The sequence below is a fragment of the Amblyomma americanum genome, chromosome 3 (genome assembly GCF_052857255.1).
Source record: "Amblyomma americanum isolate KBUSLIRL-KWMA chromosome 3, ASM5285725v1, whole genome shotgun sequence".
In the NCBI taxonomy this organism is placed as follows: domain Eukaryota; kingdom Metazoa; phylum Arthropoda; class Arachnida; order Ixodida; family Ixodidae; genus Amblyomma; species Amblyomma americanum.
The window spans coordinates 49,786,844-49,797,954 of record NC_135499.1 but is presented as its reverse complement, the minus strand read 5'-3'; the positions used below and the strand labels follow the sequence as shown (position 1 = coordinate 49,797,954).

At 50.4% G+C, this 11,111-nt stretch overlaps 1 non-coding gene across 1 annotated transcript; it reads right to left on the bottom strand.

Moving 5' to 3' along the window:
- Window positions 1–7,673: 7,673 nt before the first annotated feature.
- Window positions 7,674–7,750, bottom strand: TRNAA-CGC (transfer RNA alanine (anticodon CGC)). Its single transcript has one exon. It is a non-coding gene; the product is annotated as a tRNA-Ala (tRNA).
- Between the last annotated feature and the right edge of the window lie 3,361 nt (window positions 7,751–11,111).

Genomic DNA, 11,111 nt, shown 5'->3' with positions numbered 1-11,111 from the left:
CAGAACCGAGACCCCTGTTAAGCTATGAGCAGACAGACAAGGCAAATGAGGTGAGGGGCTCGTTTGAGAAACAAATTAAGGAAGCCAACAGTAACCGAAATCAAGGTGCATAAGGGAATGCTTCTTTTTTATATCTTGTGCCAATCAATTAGTTTTTTAAAGAAAATTAATTATAAAGCAGCAGAAAAAACAAGCATGCCGCCGGGGGGATCCGAACCCACGACCTCCGATTATCGCGTCCGGTGCTCTTACTGAGCTTAGCCCACGGCTGTCTAATCTGCTGCTTTCGTGGGTATTTACGTTTTTCGTGTAAGCGAACCATGAGAGTGTTCACCAGCGCCACCCTCGTCCATAGCGGTGGACGTAGCACGTCCTGTAATACCGCAAGTGTGACGTAGAGCGTCATCAAACGGCGAGGGCAGAAACTGTGCGAGAGCCCTCTTATGCTACCTATGGCATCAAGACTGCCAGAACCGAGACCCCCGTTAAGCTATTAGCAGACAAGGCAAATGAAGTGAGGGGCTCGTTTGACAAACATATTAAGGAACCCAACAGTCACTGAAATCAAGGTGCATAGGAGAATGCTTCTTTTTTATATCTAGTGCATATCAATTAGTTTTTGTAAAGATAATTACTTATAAAGAAGCAGAAAAAACAACCATGCCGCCGGTGGCATCCGAACCCAAGACCTCCGAATATCGCGTCCGGCGCTCTTACCAAGTGAGCTAGCCACGGCGACGGCTGTCTAATCTGCTGCTTTCGTGGGTATTTATGTTTCGCCTGTAAGCGAACCTTGAGAGTGTTCACCAGCGCCACCCTCGTCCATAGCGGTGGTCGTAGCACGTCCTGTAATACCGCAAGTGTGACGTAGAACGTCATCTAACGGCGAGGGAGGAAACTGTGCGAGAGCCCCCTTATGCTACCTATGGCATCAAGACTGCCAGAACCGAGAGCCCCGTTAAGCTATTAGCAGACAAATCAAATGAAGTGAGGGGCTCGTTTGACAAACATATTAAGGAAGCCAACAGTCACCGAAAACAAGGTGCATAGGGGAATGCTTTTTGTTTTTTATATCTAGTGCCAATCAATTAGTTTCTTTTGAAAATTGCTTATAAAGCAGCAGAAGAAACAACCATGACGAAGGTGGGATCCGAACCCACGACCTCCGAATATCGCGTCCGGTGCTCTTACCAACTGAGCTAGCCACGGCGACGGCTGTATATACTGCTGCTTTCGTGGATATTTATGTTTTGCGTGTAAACGAACCTTGAGAATGTTCACCAGCGCCACCCTCGTCCAAAGCGGTGGACGTAGCACGTCCTGTAATATCGCAAGTGTGACGTAGAACATCTAACGGCGAGGGCGGAAACTGTGCGAGAGCCCTCTTATGCTACCTATGGCATCAAGACTGCCAGAACCGAGACCCCTGTTAAGCTATGAGCAGACAGACAAGGCAAATGAGGTGAGGGGCTCGTTTGAGAAACAAATTAAGGAAGCCAACAGTAACCGAAATCAAGGTGCATAAGGGAATGCTTCTTTTTTATATCTTGTGCCAATCAATTAGTTTTTTAAAGAAAATTACTTATAAAGCAGTAGAAAAAACAAGCATGCCGCCGGGGGGATCCGAACCCACGACCTCCGATTATCGCGTCCGGTGCTCTTACTGAGCTTAGCCCACGGCTGTCTAATCTGCTGCTTTCGTGGGTATTTACGTTTTTCGTGTAAGCGAACCATGAGAGTGTTCACCAGCGCCACCCTCGTCCATAGCGGTGGACGTAGCACGTCCTGTAATACCGCAAGTGTGACGTAGAGCGTCATCTAACGGCGAGGGCAGAAACTGTGCGAGAGCCCTCTTATGCTACCTATGGCATCAAGACTGCCAGAACCGAGACCCCCGTTAAGCTATTAGCAGACAAGGCAAATGAAGTGAGGGGCTCGTTTGACAAACATATTAAGGAACCCAACAGTCACTGAAATCAAGGTGCATAGGAGAATGCTTCTTTTTTATATCTAGTGCATATCAATTAGTTTTTGTAAAGATAATTACTTATAAAGAAGCAGAAAAAACAACCATGCCGCCGGTGGCATCCGAACCCAAGACCTCCGAATATCGCGTCCGGCGCTCTTACCAAGTGAGCTAGCCACGGCGACGGCTGTCTAATCTGCTGCTTTCGTGGGTATTTATGTTTCGCCTGTAAGCGAACCTTGAGAGTGTTCACCAGCGCCACCCTCGTCCATAGCGGTGGACGTAGGACGTCCTGTAATACCACTAGTGTGACATCTAACGGCGAGGGCGGAAACTGTGCGCAAGCCCTCTTATGCTACTTATGGCATCAAGACTGCCAGAACCGAGACCCCCGTTAAGCTATTAGCAGACAAGGCAAATGAAGTGAGGGGCCCGTTTGACAAGCATATTAAGGAAGCCAACAGTCAACGAAATCAAGGTGCATAGGGAATGCATCATGTTTTTTATATCTAGTGCCAATCAATTAGTTTTTTTTGAAAATTGCTTATAAAGCAGCAGAAGAAACAACCATGCCGAAGGTGGGATCCGAACCCACGACCTCCGAATATCGCGTCCGGTGCTCTTACCAACTTAGCTACGGCCACGGCTGTCTAATCTGCTGCTTTCGTGGATGTTTATGTTTTGCGTGTAAGCGAACCTTGAGAGTGTTCACCAGCGCCACCCTCGTCCATAGCGGTGGACGTAGCACGTCCGGTAATACCGCAAGTGTGACGTAGAACGTCATCTAACGGCGAGGGCGGAAACTGTGCGATAGCCCTCTTATGCTACCTATAACATCAAGACTGCCAGAACCGAGAGCCCCGTTAAGCTATTAGCAGACAAGGCAAATGAGGTGAGGGCCTCGTTTGACAAACATATTAAGGAAGCCAACAGTCGCCGAAATCAAGGTGCATAGGGGAATGCTTCTTTTTTATATATAGTGCCAATCAATGAGTTTTTTTAAAAGAAAATTACTTATAAAGCAGCAGAAAAAAGAACCATGCAGCCGGTGAGATCCGAACCCACGACCTCCGAATATCGCTTCCGGTGCTCTTACCAACTGAGCTACGGCGACGGCTGTCTAATCTGCTGCTTTCGTGGGTATTTATGTTTCGCGTGCAAGCGAACCTTGAGAGTGTTCACTAGCGCCACCCTCGTCCATAGCGGTGGTCGTAGCACGTCCTGTAATACCGCAAGTGTGACGTAGAACGTCATCTAACGGCGAGGGCGGAAAGTGTACGAGAGCAATCTTATGCTACCTATGGCATCAAGACTGCCAGAACCGAGACCCCCTTTAAGCTATTAGCAGACAAGGCAAATGAAGTGAGGGGCCGTTTGACAAACATATTAAGGAAGCCAACAGTCACAGAAATATAGGTGCATAGGGGAATGGTTCTTTTTTATATCTAATGCCAATCAATTAGTTTTTTTAAAGGAAATTACTTATAAAGCAGCAAAAAAACAACCATGCCGCCGGTGGGATCCGAGCCCACGACCTCCGAATATCGCGTCCGGTGCTCTTACCAACTGAGCTACAGCGACGGTTGTCTAATCTGCTGCTTTCGTGGGTATTTATGTTTTGCGTGTAAGCGAACCTTGAGAGTGTTCACCAGCGCCACCCTCGTCCATAGCGGTGGACGTAGCACATCCTGTAATACCGCAAGTGTGACGTAGAACTTCATCTAACGGCGAGGGCGGAAACTGTGCGAGAGCCCTCTTATGCTACCTATGGCATCTAGACTGCCAGAACCGAGACCCCTGTTAAGCTATTAGCAGGAAAGGCAAATGAGGTGAGGGGCTCGTTTGACAGACATATTAAGGAAGCCAACAGTAACCGAAATCAAGGTGCATAGAGGAATGCTTTTTTTATATCTAGTGTCAATCAATTAGTTTTTTAAAGAAAATTATTTATAAAGCAGCAGAAAAACAACCATGCCGCCGGTGGCATCCGAACCCAAGACCTCCGAATATCGCGTCCGGCGCTCTTACCAACTGAGCTAGCCACGGCGACGGCTGTCTAATCTGCTGCTTTCGTGGGTATTTATGTTTCGCGTGTAAGCGAACCTTGAGAGTGTTCACCAGCGCCACCCTCGTCCATAGCGGTGGACGTTGGACGTCCTGTAATACCACTAGTGTGACATCTAACGGCGAGGGCGGAAACTGTGCGCGAGCCCTCTTATGCTACCTATGGCATCAAGACTGCCAGAACGGAGACCCCCGTTAAGCTATTAGCAGACAAGGCAAATGAAGTGAGGGGCCCGTTTGACAAGCATATTAAGGAAGCCAACAGTCACCGAAATAAAGGTGCATAAGGAACGCTTCTTTTTTATATCTAGTGCCAATCAATTAGTTTTTAATAAAAATTACTTATAAAGCAGCAGAGAAAACAACCATGCCACCGGTGGGATCCGAACCCATGACCTCCGAATATCGCGTCCGGTGCTCTTACCAACTGAGCTACGGCGACGGCTGTCTAATCTGCTGCTTTCGTGGGTATTTATGTTTTGCGTGTAAGCGAACCTTGAGAGTGTTCACCAGCGCCACCCTCGTCCATAGCGGTGGACGTAGCACGTCCTGTAATACCGCAAGTGTGACGTAGAACGTCATCTAACGGCGAGGGCGGAAACTGTGCGAGAGCCCTCTTATGCTACCTATGGCATCAAGACTGCCAGAACCGAGACCCTCTTTAAGCTATAAGCAGACAAGGCAAATGAAGTGAGGGGCTCGTTTGAGAAACATATTAAGGAAGCCAATAGTCACCGAAATCAAGGTGCATAGGGGAATGCTTCTTTTTTTTATATCTAGTGCAAATCAGTTAGTTTTTTTTTTTAAATTGCTTAGAAAGCAGCAGGAAAAACAATCATGCCGAAGGTGAGATCCGAACCCACGACCTCCGAATATCGCGTCTGGTGCTCTTACCAACTGAGCTACGGCGACGGCTGTCTAATCTGCTGCTTTCGTGGGTATTTATGTTTTGCGTGTAAGCGAACCTTGAGAGTGTTCACCAGCGCCACCCTCGTCCATAGCGGTGGACGTAGCACGTCCGGTAATACCGCAAGTGTGACGTAGAACGTCATCTAACGGCGAGGGCGGAAACTGTGCGAGAGCCCTCTTATGCTACCTATAACATCAAGACTGCCAGAACCGAGAGCCCCGTTAAGCTATTAGCAGACAAGGCAAATGAGGTGAGGGCCTCGTTTGACAAACATATTAAGGAAGCCAACAGTCGCCGAAATCAAGGTGCATAGGGGAATGCTTCTTTTTTATATATAGTGCCAATCAATGAGTTTTTTTAAAAGAAAATTACTTATAAAGCAGCAGAAAAAAGAACCATGCAGCCGGTGAGATCCGAACCCACGACCTCCGAATATCGCTTCCGGTGCTCTTACCAACTGAGCTACGGCGACGGCTGTCTAATCTGCTGCTTTCGTGGGTATTTATGTTTCGCGTGCAAGCGAACCTTGAGAGTGTTCACTAGCGCCACCCTCGTCCATAGCGGTGGTCGTAGCACGTCCTGTAATACCGCAAGTGTGACGTAGAACGTCATCTAACGGCGAGGGCGGAAAGTGTACGAGAGCAATCTTATGCTACCTATGGCATCAAGACTGCCAGAACCGAGACCCCCTTTAAGCTATTAGCAGACAAGGCAAATGAAGTGAGGGGCCGTTTGACAAACATATTAAGGAAGCCAACAGTCACAGAAATATAGGTGCATAGGGGAATGGTTCTTTTTTATATCTAATGCCAATCAATTAGTTTTTTTAAAGGAAATTACTTATAAAGCAGCAAAAAAACAACCATGCCGCCGGTGGGATCCGAGCCCACGACCTCCGAATATCGCGTCCGGTGCTCTTACCAACTGAGCTACAGCGACGGTTGTCTAATCTGCTGCTTTCGTGGGTATTTATGTTTTGCGTGTAAGCGAACCTTGAGAGTGTTCACCAGCGCCACCCTCGTCCATAGCGGTGGACGTAGCACATCCTGTAATACCGCAAGTGTGACGTAGAACTTCATCTAACGGCGAGGGCGGAAACTGTGCGAGAGCCCTCTTATGCTACCTATGGCATCTAGACTGCCAGAACCGAGACCCCTGTTAAGCTATTAGCAGGAAAGGCAAATGAGGTGAGGGGCTCGTTTGACAGACATATTAAGGAAGCCAACAGTAACCGAAATCAAGGTGCATAGAGGAATGCTTTTTTTATATCTAGTGTCAATCAATTAGTTTTTTAAAGAAAATTATTTATAAAGCAGCAGAAAAACAACCATGCCGCCGGTGGCATCCGAACCCAAGACCTCCGAATATCGCGTCCGGCGCTCTTACCAACTGAGCTAGCCACGGCGACGGCTGTCTAATCTGCTGCTTTCGTGGGTATTTATGTTTCGCGTGTAAGCGAACCTTGAGAGTGTTCACCAGCGCCACCCTCGTCCATAGCGGTGGACGTTGGACGTCCTGTAATACCACTAGTGTGACATCTAACGGCGAGGGCGGAAACTGTGCGCGAGCCCTCTTATGCTACCTATGGCATCAAGACTGCCAGAACGGAGACCCCCGTTAAGCTATTAGCAGACAAGGCAAATGAAGTGAGGGGCCCGTTTGACAAGCATATTAAGGAAGCCAACAGTCACCGAAATAAAGGTGCATAAGGAACGCTTCTTTTTTATATCTAGTGCCAATCAATTAGTTTTTAATAAAAATTACTTATAAAGCAGCAGAGAAAACAACCATGCCACCGGTGGGATCCGAACCCATGACCTCCGAATATCGCGTCCGGTGCTCTTACCAACTGAGCTACGGCGACGGCTGTCTAATCTGCTGCTTTCGTGGGTATTTATGTTTTGCGTGTAAGCGAACCTTGAGAGTGTTCACCAGCGCCACCCTCGTCCATAGCGGTGGACGTAGCACGTCCTGTAATACCGCAAGTGTGACGTAGAACGTCATCTAACGGCGAGGGCGGAAACTGTGCGAGAGCCCTCTTATGCTACCTATGGCATCAAGACTGCCAGAACCGAGACCCTCTTTAAGCTATAAGCAGACAAGGCAAATGAAGTGAGGGGCTCGTTTGAGAAACATATTAAGGAAGCCAATAGTCACCGAAATCAAGGTGCATAGGGGAATGCTTCTTTTTTTTATATCTAGTGCAAATCAGTTAGTTTTTTTTTTTTAAATTGCTTATAAAGCAGCAGGAAAAACAATCATGCCGAAGGTGAGATCCGAACCCACGACCTCCGAATATCGCGTCTGGTGCTCTTACCAACTGAGCTACGGCGACGGCTGTCTAATCTGCTGCTTTCGTGGGTATTTATGTTTTGCGTGTAAGCGAACCTTGAGAGTGTTCACCAGCGCCGCCCTCGTCCATAGCGGTGGACGTAGCACGTCCTGTAATACCGCAAGTGTGACGTAGAACGTCATCTAATGGCGAGGGCGGAAACTGTGCGAGAGCCCTCTTATGCTACCGATGGCATCAAGACTGCCAGAACCGAGACCCCCGTTAAGCTATTAGCAGAAGAGGCAAATGAAGTGAGGGGCTCGTTTGACAAACATATTAAGGAAGCCAACAGTCACCGAAATCAAGGTGCAGAGGGGAATGCTTCTTTTTTATATCTATTGCCAATTAATTATTTAGTTTTTTAAAGAAAAAACCTTATAAAGCAACAGAAAAAACAACCAAGCCGCCAGTGGGATCCGAACCCACGACCTCCGAATTGCGCGTCCGGTGCTCTTGCCAACTGAGCTACCGTGACGGCTGTCTAATCTGCTGCTTTCGTGGGTATTTATCTATGTTTTGCGTGTAAGCGAACTTTGTGAGTGTTCACCAGCGCCACCCTCGTGCATAGCGGTGGATGTAGCACGTCCTGTAATACCGCAAGTGTGAAGTAGAACGTCATCTAACGGCGAGGGCGGAAACTGTGCGAGGGCCCTCTTATGCTACCTATGGCATCAAGACTGCCAGAACCGAGACCCCCGTTAAGCTATTAGCAGAAAAGGCAAATGAAGTGAGGGGCTCGTTTGACAAACATATTAAGGAAGCCAACAGTAACCGAAATCAAGGTGCATAGAGAATGCTTCTTTTTTATATCTAGTGCCAATCAATAAGTTTTTTTAATGAAAATTACTTTTAAAGCAGCAGAAAAAACAACCATGCCGCCGGTGGGATCCGAACCCACGACCTCCGAATATCGCGTCCGGTGCTCTTACCAACTGATCTATGGCGACGGCTATCTAATCTGCTGCTTTCGTGGGTATTTATTTATGATTTGCGTGTAAGCGAACCTTGGGAGTGTTCACCAGTGCCATCCTCGTCCATAGCGGTGGACGTAGCACGTCCTGTAATACCTCAAGTGTGACGTCTAACGGCGAGGGCGGAAACTGTGCAAGAGCCCTCTTATGCTACCTATGGCATCAAGACTGCCAGAACCGAGACCCTCTTTAAGCTGTAAGCAGACAAGGCAAATGAAGTGAGGGGCTCGTTTGAGAAACATATTGTTACGTGGTCCAGGCCGGAACGACGCGAGAACGCCCGGGCACAACACACAGGTCAAGAGCACAAGGCGGCCCGCACAGAGCACCAGGTACAGAGCACCGAATCCGAGAGCACGCGCGCCTCCAAGAGTCTTCATTCATCCCTTCTTCTATCCGTGGCATGGCCCCCGGTCGCAAAAAAAACACCGTCTCGTTGGAAATTAGGGCGGGGCAAGGGATTGCGACACCTAGGGCTTGAGGCGAGAGACGTGGACAACGTCACTCTGAGATGCACCGGAGGTGGTCTCCGGAAAGGCCGGGGCAATCTCGTAGGTGACGGCGGTGACCTGGCGGAGCACACGGTATGGGCCAACATAGCGGGACATTAGTTTTTCGCAAAGCCCGACACGGCGTGTGGGCGACCAAAGCAAGACGAGGGCTCCAGGGGAAAAAGTTACCATGTGGTGGCGGCGGTCGTAGTAGTCCTGCTGTGAAACCTGCGAGGCTTGTAGGCGGGAGCGAGCCAGCTGGCGGGCGTGGTCGGCGCGGGCAATAGCGTCGTGGGCATATTCAGAAGGCGGGGAAGGAGATGTCGGAAGCAGCGTGTCCAAATTTAATTGGGGTTCACGACCGTACAACAGATAGAACGGGGAGTAACCGGCAGTGTCATGGCGAGAAGAATTGTAAGCGAAGGTCACGTATGGAAGGGCAATGTCCCAGTCCCGATGGTCCGGGGAAACGTACATGGCGAGCATATCCGTGAGAGTGCGGTTGAGGCACTCTGTAAGACCGTTGGTTTGGGGATGATAGGCGGTGGTTAGCTTATGTTTTGTTGAGCAGGAACGGAGAATGTCGTCGACAACTTTAGAGAGAAAGCAACGGCCGCGGTCGGTGAGAAGTTGGCGGGGTGCACCATGACGGAGGATGAGGTCGTAGAGGAGAAAATCGGCCACGTCGGTAGCAGTACTCGTGGGGAGGGCCCGCGTGATGGCATAGCGAGTAGCATAATCTGTCGCAACGGCAATCCATTTGTTTCCAGAGGTGGACTCCGGAAACGGGCCCAAACGATCCAAGCCAACACGATAGAATGGTTCAGGGGGCACATCAACAGGCTGGAGCAAACCCGCGGAGAGCGTGGCGGGACGTTTCCGGCGCTGGCACTGGTCGCAGGCACGAACATAGCGGCGGACGGACTGGTAGAGACGGGGCCAAAAGAAGCGACGACGCACGCGGGCGTAAGTACGCGAGAAACCCAGATGTCCAGCAGTGGGGAGGTCATGGAGCTCGTGGAGGACGTCGTTGCGCAGATGCTTCGGGACAACGAGCAGTAGGTCTGGGCCGGACGGGTTCAGGCTTCTGCGGTAGAGTGTGTCATGATGAAGTACAAACCGGCGCAGGGTAGGGTCAGATCGAGAGGTTCTGAGGCGGAAAATAATAGAGCGGAGCTCGATATCTCGTCGCTGCTCATCGCCAAGGTGTGTAAGAGCAGAGAGCGAGAAGAGGTCAGCGGCGGTGTCACTGCCAGAATCATCAGACGAGTCAACGGGATATCGGGAGAGGGAGTCAGCATCAGTGTGTAGCCTACCGGACTTATATACCACGGTATAGTCGTAGTCTTGGAGGTGTAAAGCCCAGCGACCTAGGCAGCCAGTAGGATACTCTGGCCGGCAATAGTAACGCGCGCGGTACACATACCGTCCACAGCAGGCGTGCCACCATCCGCGACACACACACGGGACGTTGCAGGCGTTAGGACTTTGCGGAGGCGACGGCGGAGGGCAGCACTCATCACTGATACATGAGCACCGGTGTCAATCAGGGCACGCACAGGAACATGGTCGATAGTGACGTTCAGAAGATTAGGTCGAGTGGTCGAGAGAGGATATGTAGTCCGGGTCGTTGATGCAGCGTCACCTCCGGGAGCTGCATCACTTAGTTTTTCAATTGGGAGCGGCTGCGAGAAGGCGACTGGGGGGAACGAGAGCGGCGGCCCTGCGGGGACGGAGAGCGGGAGAATCGGCGTGGAGGGGGTATGGCTGGTGCAGACGGTTCGGACTGGGCACGGGTCGAGAAGTTGTGGGATGAGGCGGGACTGTAGAAGGAGGGGAAGACGTTGCGGGGCGTTGAAGACCATGGACTACGGCAATGACGGGCGATGTGGCCAATGCGAGAGCACCGGAAGCAAATGGGACGGTCGTCCGCCGTGCGCCAGTCATTGGGATTGCGGGAACGGGGCAGAGAATAATAGGTGCGACGAAAAGCACAGGGAGGGGGCTGGGGGGTGTCCGGGCTTCTGATGGCGCACACTGCTGGAGCGAGGTTCAGATGAGCGAGTTCCTGCCGCACGACGGCCTGAATCAGCGACACAGCGGGCAGGGTTGTATCAGGGACGGAGGGCGGGGATATCACAGGTGAGAGGGCCTCCAGTTCACGTCGGACGATCCGGGTGACTGAATCGGTGACGGCAGGGGCGTCCGAGGGCGTGCGGGATGGTTATCGGTGGTCCTCACAGGAAGATGTCGCGGCCGTGTTTGGGAAGGCGAGAAAACGACGGCGAAATGCGGCGGCTTTTGACTTGCTCAAATCGACGGCACTCGTTTATGATGGAGTCAATTGAGGTACAGTCTTTGCAAACAAGCAAGTGGA